Genomic DNA, 15705 nt, shown 5'->3' on the forward strand with positions numbered 1-15705 from the left:
ACACAGACCGTGGTGGTGTGGAGCAGTTATGTTTTGTCCAATGTACCATTATGCTGTTGTTCCCACAGTCTGAACAGCAATCGGAGACCTGGGGGCCTGGAGACACACGGGCCCAGAAGCATCTCCATCTAGGAGCTGCTGCCCTTCCCAGGAGCCCTGGACAGGATTCTCCTGCTGCCCTTCCCAGGAGCCTTGGACATCTTCTGTTAGCTGAGCCCTCCTCCCTGGTCTCCAGGCAACAGACTCCTCCCACCTAGAGTAAGGACTCGACTGCTACTCCTATTCTGTGAAGTTAGGTTTAAATAACCTCTCTCTTCCATGATCAGTATGCTCCTCCTGACCCATTAACTGTGAAACTGCAATCTACCATTCGGAGACTCAAAATCCTTTCTGATTACATACAAACACCACAGTGAAAAGCAACAGTGGGAAAAGAAACAAAAGCCAAAGTACAAGAGAGGTTACCACAGGTTATGTATTGTGACTCAACATAAGCACAGAAACATAGACGGACGCACGCACGTGCATACACACCAGCACGTACGTGCATATACATGTGTGCCGCACATCTACGTATACGCATGCAATCACACAAGCAAGCACACACACACACACACACACACAGGCACACTGTTAAATTAAACAAACAAGGAAGCCATTAGACCGAGGTGGCTCAGATGGCCTAGCAGCCTGAGTAAGCAAAACAAAACCTCAGCCTGCAAATACCGCAGAGTTACACAATCAAAACCCAAGGACAACCAATCGCAAACAGCCAGCTAGGCTTGAAGTAGTAGCCTATCAATAATTTCCTTGCTTTGCGCCTACCTTCTCTTTTTAAAAGTCTCTCCCTGAGCGAACTGTCAGTGGCGCTCTCCTAACTATTTCCAGCTTGGCTGCACCTGATTTTGCTCAAATAAACCCTTAAAATTTTTAACATCCCTCAGTTTGTCTTTTAAGCACACATGTGCACACACAGACACACATGCACATGTATATATACGACCTCACATATTAATGTGGTAAGCTCTTCCTCAACAACTAAGAAACTGAATGAGCTGCAGATGTCAAAGGCTTCTTGCAAGGCAGAGGTCGCTTTTTAAAATAATGAGCTGAGGCAACAACACTCTAAAGACTGAGACTTTGAACTCAGTTCTCCAGTATCCTCCAATCACTGGTGGCTGCCCTGCAAGGAGCCCCTGGGGGTGGGGGAGACACCTGTCATGTGTTCTCTCATCCCAGTGACGGCCTGGCCTTCTCAAGTTCTTATGAAGCACAAGGAAGCTTTCCATAACCGGAGAGCGAGTCAGAGAAAAGTGGTGGCCACTGCATCTTCCGTATTTTCCACTAACATGCTGACCGTAAGTTAGCCTATAAACCCAAACCTCGTGTATTCCAAGGTTTGCCACCGGACCGAAGGGACCAGTCCTGTGCTCCCTGAGCCAAAACTAGAACAGTGAAACAAAATTAGATCAGTTCAGAGAGCAGTGAACAGGGACCTCCTCTCCTCCTCTCTGCTCTTTACCCCAGGAACCAGTTCCTCCTACAGGTAGGCAGGCGCCCAGGGGGGCCCAGGTGTGGGGAAGAGTGGGAAGATTGAGGAGAGTACGTTCTATTACCTTATGCCCCACCTGCAGACCAGAGTCAGCACCACTAGAGGTAAGCAAAGAATTCATCATTAAAAGGCTGCAGGATGCCTGAGGGGATCAAATCCCTCCTAAGCCCACTGCCTTGCTCCTCTCCCTTCAAGTCTTTACTCTTATGTAAATGTATTCCCAAAACAAAGGCCGCTCTGCTTCCCGTACAGAGGACACTGGTGAACCTGCCCGCAGTCTTCCGGCTGCCTGGGTGCTTCAGCAAACATCTTTAACATCCTTATTAAAACCTGTATCTGCGGGGTCCAAACAGAAGGACACTGGGAGTGAGGCCGGGTCCCCTGGGAGACAGCTCAGCAGGGGGCCTTCAGAAGTGCTTCTCTTCCTGATTTCTATCAGACCATTTTAAGTAATCGGACAAATCAGCTTGTAAACGAAACCTAATTTTCAGAGTCAAAAGGTTTTAAGCCAATGAGACAATGAGAAAGCTATGTCTATGTAGTTCTGGTGTCCAACGTCCATCATTCCGTGAAGTTTCCAATGATTTTAACACCATTTTTGTTCCACATCTTCAAAAGTTAACAAGATGAACCTTAGTTCATGAGAGGTTAACATTAATAAAAACATCAACAAAAAGGGGAAAAAAGCCAACATACGGAAGCACTGCATTTTCAAAATCGTGTATGTGTGTGTGTGTAAAATCCTTTGGGGCAATACACTGTTTCTGTACTTTCTCATTTCAGGGATGACAGAAAAGATTATAGTTCACTTTCCTGTTGTCTGCCCAAGGAATAATTCACTGTATTTTTTTTTTAAAGATTTTATTTATTTATTTGAGAGAGAGAATGAGATAGAGCATGAAAGGGTCAGAGGGAGAAGCAGACTCCCCGCCGAGCAGGGAGCCCGATGCGGGACTCGATCCCGGGACTCCAGGATCATGACCTGAGCCGAAGGCAGTCGCTTAACCGACTGAGCCAGCCAGGCGCCCTAATTCACTGTATTTTAACAATAATCAATAATCACAATGAAAAGACAGTTTGTACTAACTGTACAAGGTAAAAATTTAGAGTGACACTGGTGTAGTAAATGACCCCGTTTTTGTTTTAATCATAGTAAGTGAATGTCCCAGCTAAGACACTGTGATTGGATTAGGTTAAGTATCAGTTGAGGTTCATCAGGCTCCGTTTCTATTTGCAACGCTCTGTGGGCTATTGACCAGTCCCTTACAAACACATTAATGCAATTATTTAATGCAATGCAATCAATATATCACAATCAGGACAAAAACAGAACAGAATGGAGGAGGCACCAATGAGGCACCCTCACAATTACCTTCTATCTCCCACCTCACAAAGGTGCACACACTTGCAGATTAGTAAATGCCCAGGGCCCCATGGAGCCAGGCCAGATGCTCACCCACTCAACCTGCCTCACCCACATAGATCTTAACTGCAGATCTTTCACCGTCGCAGATGAAAACATACAATTTCTCACCTAACACCTGTATCTCTGCATTTTGGTTCCTGGACAGGGCTTTAATAGTATATCTTTGCAAGTATAAAGGAAACAAATCTCACCTTCAAAAGCACACAGCAGAACGAAGGAGATAGAATACTCAATTCCAGCAGTCTCCATGGCTGCCCAAAAAACAGCAGCCCACGGCACCCTTCCAGGGTCTCAGATAAGGTTGGTGAGGCAGACGTTTGGCTCCTTGATACTTCCTAGAGCTAACTTTCCCCTTTTTTTTTTAATTCGATTACATTTACCAATTGCATCTTAAAATACTACTTTGCCTTTTTTCTCTGAGTTCTCACACCACTTCGATGTTTCCAAATTAATAAATACTGAAAAGTACTTAAGTACTCAACAAGTCCTGAGAAGTACTTATTCAGGTCCCAGATGGGAAATACTATATGAGCACTTTCGTGGCGCAAACACCATCATAGCCCAGCAAAAGGGCAGGGGGCTTTGCAGCAATTTCTGGTGGCCACGGCTGGGCCCCGAACTATCACGTATTAGTTTCTGCTGCTCTCTAACAAATGACATGAAAACTTGGTGTAAAACAATGATGATCATGACTTACCGCACTCTTGATGGACCAGGGATTTGGGAACAGCCTACGTGGGTAGTTCTGGCTCAGGGTGAGGTTGCCATCAAGATGTCCAGCAGAGCTGTGGTCATCTGAAGCCTTGATGGGTGGCTGGAAGATCCAATTCCAAGATGGGGTGTGGACAGAGCTAGTAATTTGGCGATGGCTGTTGTCAGGAGGCCTCCGTTCTTCACCACAAAGACGTCTTCATGAGACTCCTTAACTGGGTTCCTAGCACAGGACAACTGCCTTCCGCAGAGCGAGTGATCCAAGAGGGAGCAAGGCACAGGGGCAATGCCTCCTATGATCTATCCTCCAAAGTAACAAGACCCCATCGTTTCCATAATACTCTATCAGTCTTAATGCCGTACCGGTCAGTCCTCAGCAAAGTGGAGAAAACTGCCCAGGATCTGAGTATCAAGAGGGAAGGCCTATTGGGCACCATCTTGGAGGCTGACCACCCCGCGGTTTCCCAGAAAACAACGATGAGCACCGCCAGAAACCCATGGGCGTGCTGGAACCTTGATGGAAAAAGTAGAGTCAAGACCGAGTCTTGGGCTTAGAAACCGGCTCACGTGCACCAGGAAGACCAGCAGCGCAAATCTGAACATCCAAAGGTGCACGGCAGACGGAGCGCACGTGAGATAACGAAGACAGGACACATCAAAGGCCATCCCATCCTCCAATCAATGGCGGAGACAGCTGGAGATGCCACGCCAGAGGGGCGCTCGCAGTCAAAGAGCAGCGCTGTCCTCCCAAATGGGGCACTCAGCCTGGGGCCACATTCCAGGCAGCGGCGGGAACCCACGGAAGTGAAACCAGCCGACTGCCCTCGGAGGCTGCCGGGATCTGAAGGGGGCCGCCCAACCACCGCCACCTGCTCGTTCCTGGCCGCACCTGGAGCGGGAGGCTTGCTACTGTTTCTCATGTCATGCCCTGGGCCTGGCTGGCGTTCGCTGAAGGGCTGCTGGTTCTGGAATTCCTGGGGACGTGCACTGGTTTGGGCCACATGGTCGCTGTCACTCAAGGCATGGTATCTGTGTTCAAGGCAGAGGTGGAGGCAAGAGGTTAGCGTGCACATCCTCCATCCCCTTCATCAAGAAAGCAAAAACTCTCCTTGGAAGCGCCGAGAACATGTCCGTGCATGGCTAATTACCCAGCGAGAGAGAAGACCAACCTCAGCTACTACAAGAGAGGTGGACAAGGGAGAAAGGGGGCAAGGACGACATCAGCGTTCGTCATATGCCAGGGTCGTCCGCAAACCCCTCATTCGTCTCTTTTTAGGACATGTGGCTTTCTCACGATTACACACCAATACAACGTCCCCAAAGCATATGTTCCAGAGCAATAGTTCTTCAAGTTCCACCGTGGGAAAAGAAAAAAAAAAAAAGATTTTATGGAAAAAAAAGGAGGTTAATATTTCCCCCATTTGACGTGCACAAAGGAAAATGTTAAAAAAAAAAAAAAAGTCGGGGCGCCTGGGTGGCTCAGTCGTTAAGCGGCTGCCTTCGGCTCAGGTCATGATCCCAGGGTCGTGGGATCGAGTCCCACATCGGGCTCCCTGCTCCGCGGGAAGCCTGCTTCTCCCTCTCCCACTCCCCCTGCTTGTGTTCCTGCTCTCGCTATCTCTCTATCTCTCTCTCTGTCAAATAAATAAATAAAATCTTTAAAAAAAAAAAAGTCTCTAAGAAAACTTTGGACTCCATGTGGCACATACTGAACATTCCAGATTCCATCTCCTCCTTCATTCTTAGGAAGAGAAGGGTTAGTTTACCACCATAATGTGCTCTGTTAAAATATCCATCTTTTCAGAAGCTGGAGGTAGCCTTGGGATATCATTCCAGCTAATGAAACCTAAGTAGGAGACTCCTACAGATTTGGGGGAAAGTTTTAGCTTTCCTGATGAAGGCATCTTTCCTCCCTCCATCCCTCATTCCCTCCATCCTTCCTAACCCCTTTCCTTTCATCCTTCCATCCCTCCTTCACTCCATTCCTCCTTTCTTCTTTGAGCCTAAAACATACACATTTGGGGAAGCCATCTTGCAAGTAGGAGGCAATGAGCATGAGGATTAAAAGTACAAGCTGAAGACAAGAGAGGAAGAAGAGTCTGGGATGCTGGGGAGAGTGTGAAGTCACTGCATCAGCCTTGGACTGTGTCTGGATCTTTCGTAATGTGAGAAGAAATTAATTTCTACTTGGTTAAAACTGTGAGTCAACTTTGTCACATGCAGCCAAATCCCACCATAACTGATACGATTAGCCCAGTTTTGCCCAGACTCATTTGGACACAGAAACTCTTTTTCCCTGTAGAATCATTAACCACACCCCACAGAATTGTTCCGTTGGGCATATTTTAGGAAAGACTGACCTGTTAGTATTTGAACAGATTTAAGTGGGAGAAGGAGGGCAGCTCCCCTACCATGATGTTATAAGAGCCCCTGGGCTGCTCCTTGGGTGGGTGGAGGGGGTGCCAGGGAGAAGGGAATGAGGTTTAATGGAATGTTTCCATAATTGAAAATAACTCAAAGAATGAGAATCAGAAATCCTGGAAGCATTACGTCAGAAGTGCATTAGTCACTTTTATCTTCAGAACACAAATATGTTCAATATTATACCCCACTGTGAAATTTATAATCTAGTTTTCATTACTAATTTGCACTACTTGGACAAGAGTTATAATGTAAAACATCTTCCACGAATGAAATATACTTCCCAGCTGGTTGCTACTCCTGCCTTCTTCCACCTACAGTAATTCAAAATAAGCACCAGCTCTTTATGATTATTATTTTATAAATCCCAATAGCACGTAAGTCGGAGAGGTAGTGTGCATTTGCTGAGAAGGAAATTAGGGCTTCCGCGCTGTCCTGGAGCTGTGCTGTCCAAGAGTGTAGACACTGGCCACATGCAGCTTCTGAGTACTTGAAACATGGCTAGCCTGAATTGAGAGGTGCAATAAGTGTAAAATCCACACAGGATTTGGAAGATTTGGAATGGGAAAAAAAGAATGTAAAATACCCATTAGTAACTTATTTATTTACCATGTGCCGAAATGATATTTTTTTGATGTATTGGATCATTTGCATATATTATTAATTTTATCTGTTTTTTATCACATTACTTTTTTTAATGACACTGCTAGAAAATTTAAAATTACCACTATGGGGGCGCCTGGGTGGCTCAGTCGTTGGGCGTCTGTCTGCCTTCGGCTCGGGTCGTGATCCCAGGGTCCTGGGGTCGAGCCCCGCATCGGGCTCCCTGCTCGGCCAGGAGCCTGCTTCTCCCTCTCCCACTCCGCCTGCTTGTGTTCCCTCTCTGGCTGTCTCTCTCTCTCTCTGTCAAATAAATAAAATAAAAATCTTTAAAAACAATAAAAAATAAAAAATAAAATTACCACTATGGCTGGTATTGAGGCAGGCATTCTATTTCTATTAGATGTGTTCTAGACACTCTTTTCCCATTACTGTTTTGTGACCCTTTGAGGGAGGCTTTGGGCTTCAGTTTCCCCACCGATGGGGGGGGGTGATTGCTCCCAGTTTTAGATCTATGAACTGTAATAAAAGTTGTGCATTTCCTCTTTCCCTTTTTTGTCTCTTAAGAAAAACAGTCACTTGAATATTTTCCGGGGGAGAACACTGACCTTGGAGTCAGAAAGCCGGGTTTGAGTCCTGTTTCTGCCACTCCCTGGCCAGGTGACTTTGAGTAAGTTTCTAGTTTTTTAGTATCAGTTTCACATGGGAAGAACCCATATTTGAAGTGTTTGAAAGAAAATCCTACCTGAATGTGAAGCTGGCTCTCAGTAGACACATGGTTGTCTTGAAAGTGAGGGTGTTTATTTACAGACACAGAAAACAGTATATGAGAAGAAATATTTTAAATAATGGAGGAGCATTCCCCCAGCAGCTTGCAGCCCACAGCCTAAAGTATAGAAGTACATAAAATGCCTCCCACAATGTCCACATTAGTTATTTTCAATCATTCTGCTGAAGGCTGAAGCGGTTAGCCCTTAGGTTCCCAGCAGGAAAGGAATCTCAGTAAGACAACAAATATCTGCCACGTGCTATTCAGAAACTGAGAATACAGCTGGAAAACAAAAAAATCAGACATGACTCCTTCCTCCCATGGTGCTTATTTTTCTGCAACTCCAGAAGTTCCAGTATCGTACAGATCTGTGCCATCGCAATGAGGAACAAAAGCAGTGAACAATAGGTACACAGGGATCAAATTTTCTATAAACACAACAGAAAGTTTCCTCTCTGTGAAAGTTAGAACTTTGGAGAAATTACATGCAAAATGTCTAAGAATTCTGCAATGAGTTTAAGTCCTGTGACATAAGTAAGTGGCAAGTCAGGGATGGGTAAATATAGGATGACTAAGAAGACAAAAGAGGTCAGATGAGAACAGATACCCAGAGCGATGCTAGAAGCCAAATGAGAGAAGAGTCTAGGGCTCCCGAAGCAGAGAGCATCGATAGGGCCTGGGGCAATGTCCTGAACTTGGGCTTACGCGTGGGTTTTCAGACCTTGGGCAGCACTGTGCCCAGCGTCCAGATTTGCAGGTTCAGCTCAGGAACCAACAAGTCACATCCAAAGCCACTCTCTAGCTATAACTGGATAGTCTTCCTAGAATTCTTTATACATTTATACTTTATCTGTTATTAAGCCCTTGACCGTGTATGTACTGTCATCCTCAGGTCACTCAAGGAATCACCCTCTTGTGAATCAAGTTACCATCACTGACTCTTACGTTTTACAGAATACTGGTTCCTGGGACAGCTGTTATCAGGTGCACAGTGTCCTGACCACTTGGAAGGAGAACGGTGCCCAGACCAGCCCTTTCCCGATCTCGTTTCTTCATTCATTTAATACATATGTATTGCACATCTATGTTATGGGTTGGATTGCATCTCCCCGGAATTCGCATGTTGAAATCCTAACCCCCAGTACCTCAGAATGTGACTCTGTTTGGAAACAGGTCCATTCCAAATGCAATTAGTTAAGGGAGGATGAGGCCATCTGAGGGTGGGGGAGGCTAATGCAATGTGACTTTATAAAAGGGCGAAGTTTGGAGACAGACTCGCACACGGGGAGAACGCCACGGGAGGACTGGAGTTCGGCAACAAGCCAAGGAACTACCAGATGCAGGAGAGAGGCCTAGAACGGAGTCTTCCCTAGAGCCTTCAGAGGGAGCCTGGCCCTTGATCTCAGACTTCCAGCCTCAAGCCTGGGAGATCCTCAGTTTCCGTTGTCTAACCGCCCCAGTGTGGGTGCCCTGGGCAGCAGCCCTCGCCGACTAACACAGCCTGCCGAGTGCCAGGTCTGCTCTGACGGCTGAACCCGCCCCACCGGGTCCTTGCCCCACAGAGCTTAGGTACTGGACAACCGAGCTGGGAGTGAATAAGATGACTTCAGATGGTGACCAAGGACAGCCCTTGCTGCATTATAGATTCTTCTTTATTTTACCACTCACACAACTGTGAGCATATAAAGGCTTAAATCAAACGTGAATAGCTGTGGTGCCAGTTTGCATTCCATTCCAGGAATGAATGGCTAGTGGGCATTCCGAATGAATGGGCATTCCGAATCCCCCGTTACAGAACCTCATACTTACAATTTAATCCCACTTCCATTTTTTCTTCCTCGATGCACATGGTCACTATCCAGTAGATGCCTTTTAATCAGCAATATTTCTCCTATATTCCTTCTATGTAATATAACGTTATATCTTTGCAGTACAAGTCCATAAAACCTCACCTGACATATAACCTACTGAGGCAGGTTGGAAAAAATAATTCTTTTCATTGTATATCACTGGGCATTTTTTAAAACTTTAAGAAGAGTAGAGAATTATATGAATGAAAAGAAAAGTAGAAAGTTGGGATGATTTATGGACAACTATGCTGAAAATCCCAAAAGGAATGTGTATGTTATACAAACTAATAAATGGATAAAAGATATTATCAAGAAAGTATAGAACAGGTTTCGTGGGTGAAGATGCTTGAGGAGTCTTTTATGGCTTAATCTGAACACAGAACTTTAAAATGTGTAATATAGTCAATGTCAAACTGAAAAAAAAAAATTTTTTTTATAATACAGTTTGACCATTCATATATTCCTATTGCCTCAAATACTTCTTTACCAGAAAAATAAGTTTTGTGTATGTTGACAGATACCAGAGAGACGATAGATAGATAGATAGATAGATAGATAGATAGATAGATAGATGATAGATAAGATAGATAGATGATAGATAGATAGATAGATAGATAGATAGATAGATAGATAGATAGATAGATAGATAGATACAGATACACATAATTGTATCCTAGGAAATCAAGTGGAGAAACCTTCTGGATTACCTAGTCAGCTAGGGTTTGTTTTTATTTTTTCAGTTAGTTTCTGAAACTGTCTTCCCCAAGTCCTAATGTGCCTCTTTTCTCTGGTGGGGCATCTGTCACTTTGTCAGGACAAGTCCTCACTGTTCTTCATGGTACAGAGCTGCCCCAGCACTGCAGGTGTTCGGCATTCCTGGACCCTGCCCACTGTACCTTCCTCAGTCATTAGGATGACACAAACCCCTCCTGCACACTTCTGAGCTCTCATCTTGATCAGTGATTGCTACCAAGCTAGCCAACAGGTTTTTCCAGTCTGCCCAATGCTGCCCTGCTCAGTGTCGCAGAAAAATCTGGATTGGGTGGCGCTGCATAAAAATGCATTGTTTTCAGGGCACGTGGGTGGCCCAGCTGGTTGCGTATCTGACTCTTGGTTTCAGCCCAGGTCATGATCTCAGGGTTGTGCAGTCGAGCCCCATGTTTGGCTCTGCGCTCAGCCCAGAGTCTGCAGCTCGTGCTCTAAGTAAGTAAGTAAGTAAGTAAGTAAGTAAGTAAATAAATAAGTAAATAAATAAATAAATAAATAAATAAATCTTTTAAATAAATGCATTGTTCTCCCATCAGCATTGTACCCAAATGCCTGGCCCTCTTGAATAATGGGAATATTTGCCAGCAACTGGGCACACATTTCCACATGGCTACACAGCTCCCCTCCACTGCACCTGGCTTGCTTCCCTCTTTAAGGCATCTTTGTGGCCTCTAGCACATCTAGCTTGACACCTAACTCCCAGATTCTGCCTTTAGAGCTGCAGTTGACCACTGATGCCTGGGTCCCCGGCAACGGGACTTTTTAAAGCTCTCCAGGTGATTAGAAAGTGCAGCCAGGGCGGAAGAACCCTGCTCAAAGTGTGTGCTGTGGATCTGGTTAGTCCAAGGGTCCATGGACAGACAGCATCAGCATCCCCCAGGGGCCTGTTGGAAATGCAGAGCCTCAGGTCCTGGCCTTGAGGAGACTGTAATGAGATCCGCTGGTGATCTGTAAACATATTATAACACCAGTGATGTAAGCTGGTTACTCCGGTGACTTTAAGCAGCACCTCCATGTGGATGACTCCCAGGCAAACCTTCCCTGATACTGTATACTATGTTTATACTATGATTACATAAAACTGCTGTGACTTTCCATACAGGCTTCCTGCCGGCTCTGACTTGGGGTGCTGTGCTTATAATTTGGAGTCTGCAGGTTTTCTCCATTTCTCAGATTCACTGAAAATGTGTCTTGTAGGTTGCTATTGTTTTCCTTGTAACTGCCTAAGTTTTCTAGAAGGTAATTCAGAACTAAACTACCACCATGTTCCTACAGAAACAAAAATCACTTTTTGGACTTTAAAAAAAATAATTTATGATTTATTACCTCTGTTTCCTGTTGTTGTTTTTTTCTCTTTTTCCCTCTTTCTGGAGCTCCTATTGTTTATATACAGGACATCCCAGAGTGGTCTAATTTTCTTATTCTTTCCTGTTCTCCATTTCCCAGTCTTCTTTTCTCTACTTTCTGGAGATTTCCTTAATTTCATTTTCGGTAGTAAGCTCTTCCCATGCTTACCCATATCGCCTTGGCACATACGTTTTCATGTCTCCAAGGCTGTTTTCCAACTGCCAACACCTAACAACTGTCGACCTGGGGACTTTCTTTTTTTTTTTTTTTTTTTTAAAGATTTTATTTATTTATTTGAGAGAGAATGAGAGACAGAGAGCATGAGAGGGAGGAGGGTCAGAGGGAGAAGCAGACTCCCTGCCGAGCAGGGAGCCCGATGAGGGACCCGATCCTGTGACTCCAGGATCATGACCTGAGCCGAAGGCAGTCGCCCAACCAACTGAGCCACCCAGGCGCCTGACCTGGGGACTTTCTATGGCGACAGTATTCCACTGGGATCTTATGAGCAGCAAGCTATAAATACCGAGGAATTATTCTGCCTTCAGAACAGCCTCCAACTAATAACTGATTGACTCTTTCCACTCAGCATATTTCCTTGGAGATACACCCATGTTGCTGTATCAACTGTTCCTTTTATTGCCTAGTACTATTCCATCATATGGATGGATCACAGTTGGCTTAACCATTCACCCGTTGAAGGACACCGGACATTGTTTTCACTTTGGAGCTATTACAAGTAAAGCTGCCATGAATATTCATATATGGATCTATGTGTGAACATAAGTTTCATCTGTCTGGGACAAAAGCCCACATGGGCGATTACTAGGTCATGCGGTATTTGCATGTTTCGTGGTGCCTGGTTTTTGAGCTAGAGGGCTTTGGACTTCACCCAAGAGCAATGGAAACTGTTCACAAACTTTGGGACAGATCGGATGCAATCAGACTATTACAACCTCATGCAATATGGAAACTAAATTGGACATGAAGAGTTCAAGCAACACTGTAATCATGAGTAGAAGGATAAAGGGCATGAACAGAAGAGAGTCAATGCGAGTAGACAGGAGACATGGGTCCAGGGGGCAAAGTTCTTCGGAATTTTACAGGGTTAATTCCATAGTTGGAAAAGGATCCCCGTGTAAAATATGACCCTTTGGACTTTTTCCATCCCCAGGAGGATATTTGAGGAGAAATATAAACAAAGCAAAGCAGAAAAGAAACTTGTGCTTAAATTTATTTTTAATTAATGTGTCCATTTAAAATTAAAAACTGTTCCTATAAACAAAACGATGGCTTAAATCATAGCTGAGAGAAAAATCTCCACCTCATTTTTTTCCCTGTCTGCAGCCTCTGTGTACTGCTTTTAATAAAATAAAACATGATGTGCTTCTGTGGGTAAATTATGATTTTCCCCTAATATATTCTAATTCAAACTATTTTCAGAGAGCCCAATCTGAAAATTGCTCCCATATCTATAAAAAGCACATGTATTTTGAGAAATAAAAGATGAGAAACAAGAAGAAAAAGATACTTTAAAAAAAAAATTCTGCAGCCTGTCTGGTTACAGCTTGAGCCAAGAATCTGATGTCCTGAGAAAATAATTCTTTCCGACAGTTTTAGAAAAGGAAGAACCCAGATAAAAATAAGCCTCTAGCAAATGGAGCCTGGACAAGAATCCATCCCCAAAAAAAAAAAAAAAAACCCTCCAATTAAAAATATATATTATCTCACTTGCATATCTTATTTTGGGGTATTTTAAAGACAAATTATTATTAAATCCTTTCAAAGAATTGTCCAACTTTACCATAACCCCCTATCTCTTTGCAGTTTCTTATTACAGTGGTAAAGTTGGGGGTGGGTAGTGGCTTATTTTGTTTTGTTCTATTTTGTTTCTTCACAACAAATCCTGAGAGGTAGAGAGCAGCCCCACCGTTCCATTTTTCAAATCTGGGTGTTCAGGAAAGCCAGTTTCAATAAAGAAAAAAAACAAAACAAGGAAACAGGAACCCTGCAAAGATACATTTGCCCTCAGTTTTGCAAAGCCAGGGGGATAAAACCATGGATGAAATTTGGTTACGTAAAACAACTATGAGTAGTCCCAGTCGAAGACACTGTGGACCCCTGAATCTGGGTATTGCTTTCCCCGTCTGAATCTTTATTCTCCAACTGCCTCTTTCTCCAGTCTGTTCCTCCGTTCTACCACACAAGGAATTCAGGGTTCTGTTCCAAGGATGACTTTAACGGGATATTAGGCCAAACTTCATGTGGTAGAGCCACCTCAAAACCCTGAAACCACTTCTCATGAGGCTGTATCAGGTACATCTCCTAATACTCCAGAGCAGGCAGTGTGGGGTTTTCTGCCATATTTAAAGACCTCAACATACTCCTTTCAAGGCTCCCAATGGTGGAGAGACTTTACGGAATCAGATACACACCACAGTCCTCTAACTCGCTTGTAAATCCTAAATTTCCCAGACTCTTTTTCACGTGAACACGTTCATTATTGAACCATAGCACATACAAATGTATTGTTTCTAATGACCTGTTTCCGTGAATTACTATTATAGGTGTTGAAGTCCTTATGTATGCATAACCTCCAGCCAAGCAAAGGTGAAAAAGGGTAATTCCAAGCTTAAGAATGATTGGATACATGAAAGCTTTTAAATCTTTATCTATTAAAGAAGGAAGTGTCTTTAAAACTGATGTTTTAGCCAAAAGCAGAGCACATTCATGGTTTTCAGATTTGCTGTATTTGAACTCATCTTTTTGAACCTTCAATCATTTTTCTCTTTATGCTTAAGTAGATCATGTCCAATACTGGTATTTCACTAAACACATTCTCAAATGTTAGTTAAAGCATATAAATATATGCACCATGGTAGCCAACCTCCAAAATGGCCCCCAGTGATGCTCACCAACTGGAATTCATACCCTTGCATAGTCCACTCCCACAGTGAACCAGGACTGGCCCTGCACGCAGAGAATACAGCAGAAATGATAGTGTGTGATTTCTAAGCCTAAGTCATAAAAGCCATCAAAGCTTCCCCTTTGGTCTTTTGCATCACCCACTCTGTGAATGCCTTCCGCCATGCTGTGAGGATACTCGAGCATGAAGAGGCCAGGTAGAAAGGGATTAACTTGTCAGGCAAGTGAGGGAGCTGCCTTGAAAGTAGATCCCAACCCTAGTTAAGCCTTCAGATGACTGCAGCCCCGGTCAACAACTGACTGCAACCTCCTGAGAGAACCAAAGCCACAACCACTCAGCTAAGCCACTTCCAAATTCCCCATCCATAGAAACCCAAGAGGTAAGAAATTATTACCATTGTTTTAAGCCCGCTACATTTGGGGGGTAATTTGTTACAAAGCCATAGTAATTTGAACACACACATATATACATAAAGAGCACAAATTATCCAGAAATGGACTCAGCTCCAACTTTTTTTTCAAGGTGTCAACCCTTCCAGCAGATCAAATACTTTTTTTACTGATAGTCTTTAAAGTATCAAAAAACCAAACATGGATATTTTGTACATCAATTACAGGTTTTCTTCTTAGGGCCACTGCACCTCTTCCTACAAAGTTCCTTTTTCTGGTTATGCTCTGATAAAGGAAGTAGAGATGGTCTCTGTCACTCTCCAGAATTTTCCGTGAATGTCTACATCGGTTGCCAGCAACCCATGTGAGTTATGAAATTACATGAAATATAATCTAATTGACAAAAAATATTAATCAAACTGAGACTATGTTGAGTATGATTTATTTTTTTTCTACAAAAGAAAGCTTCATAACTTAATTGAGATCAAGGGAAAATATTGAGATAAAATTTTAAATGGCCTATCAAATATTTGCATTGGAGAAGGGTTAAATTCATGTTTTTTCTTTACTCTGTGCATGTAACAGACTGAATATTAAAAGGCACATTATGAGTAAGACTATCCTGGATATGCCAAGCCCTCTGATTTTTAAGAAACAAATTATTTCGGGGCGCCTGGGTGGCTCAGTCGTTAAGCGTCTGTCTTCGGCTCAGGTCATGGTCCCAGGGTCCTGGGATCGAGCCCCGCATCGGGCTCCCTGCTCAGCGGGAAGCCTGCTTCTCCCTCTCCTACTCCCCCTGCTTGTGTTCCCTCTCTCGCTATGTTTCTCTCTGTCAAATAAATAAAATCTTTAAAAAACAACAACAACAAAAAGAAACAAATTATTTCTCTCTTTATAGAGTCCTACCAACCAGACTTGTTGTACCTTGCTACATGTTTCCAATCTTGCT

The 15705-nt window shown here is 43.8% G+C and overlaps 1 long non-coding RNA gene across 2 annotated transcripts in view; it reads right to left on the reverse strand.

Moving 5' to 3' along the window:
* The window catches only part of LOC118026694, a 298428-nt gene that overhangs the window by 279734 nt on the left and 2989 nt on the right, over positions 1-15705 (reverse strand). For both annotated transcript variants that reach the window (XR_004683654.1, XR_004683653.1), the window contains exon 2: positions 3676-4718. This is a non-coding gene — a long non-coding RNA (uncharacterized LOC118026694). The remainder of the gene's footprint in view (positions 1-3675; positions 4719-15705) is intronic.

The sequence above is a fragment of the Mirounga leonina genome, unplaced genomic scaffold (assembly GCF_011800145.1).
Source record: "Mirounga leonina isolate KUSES-001 unplaced genomic scaffold, KU_Mleo_1.0 Mir_268, whole genome shotgun sequence".
Taxonomy (NCBI): domain Eukaryota; kingdom Metazoa; phylum Chordata; class Mammalia; order Carnivora; family Phocidae; genus Mirounga; species Mirounga leonina.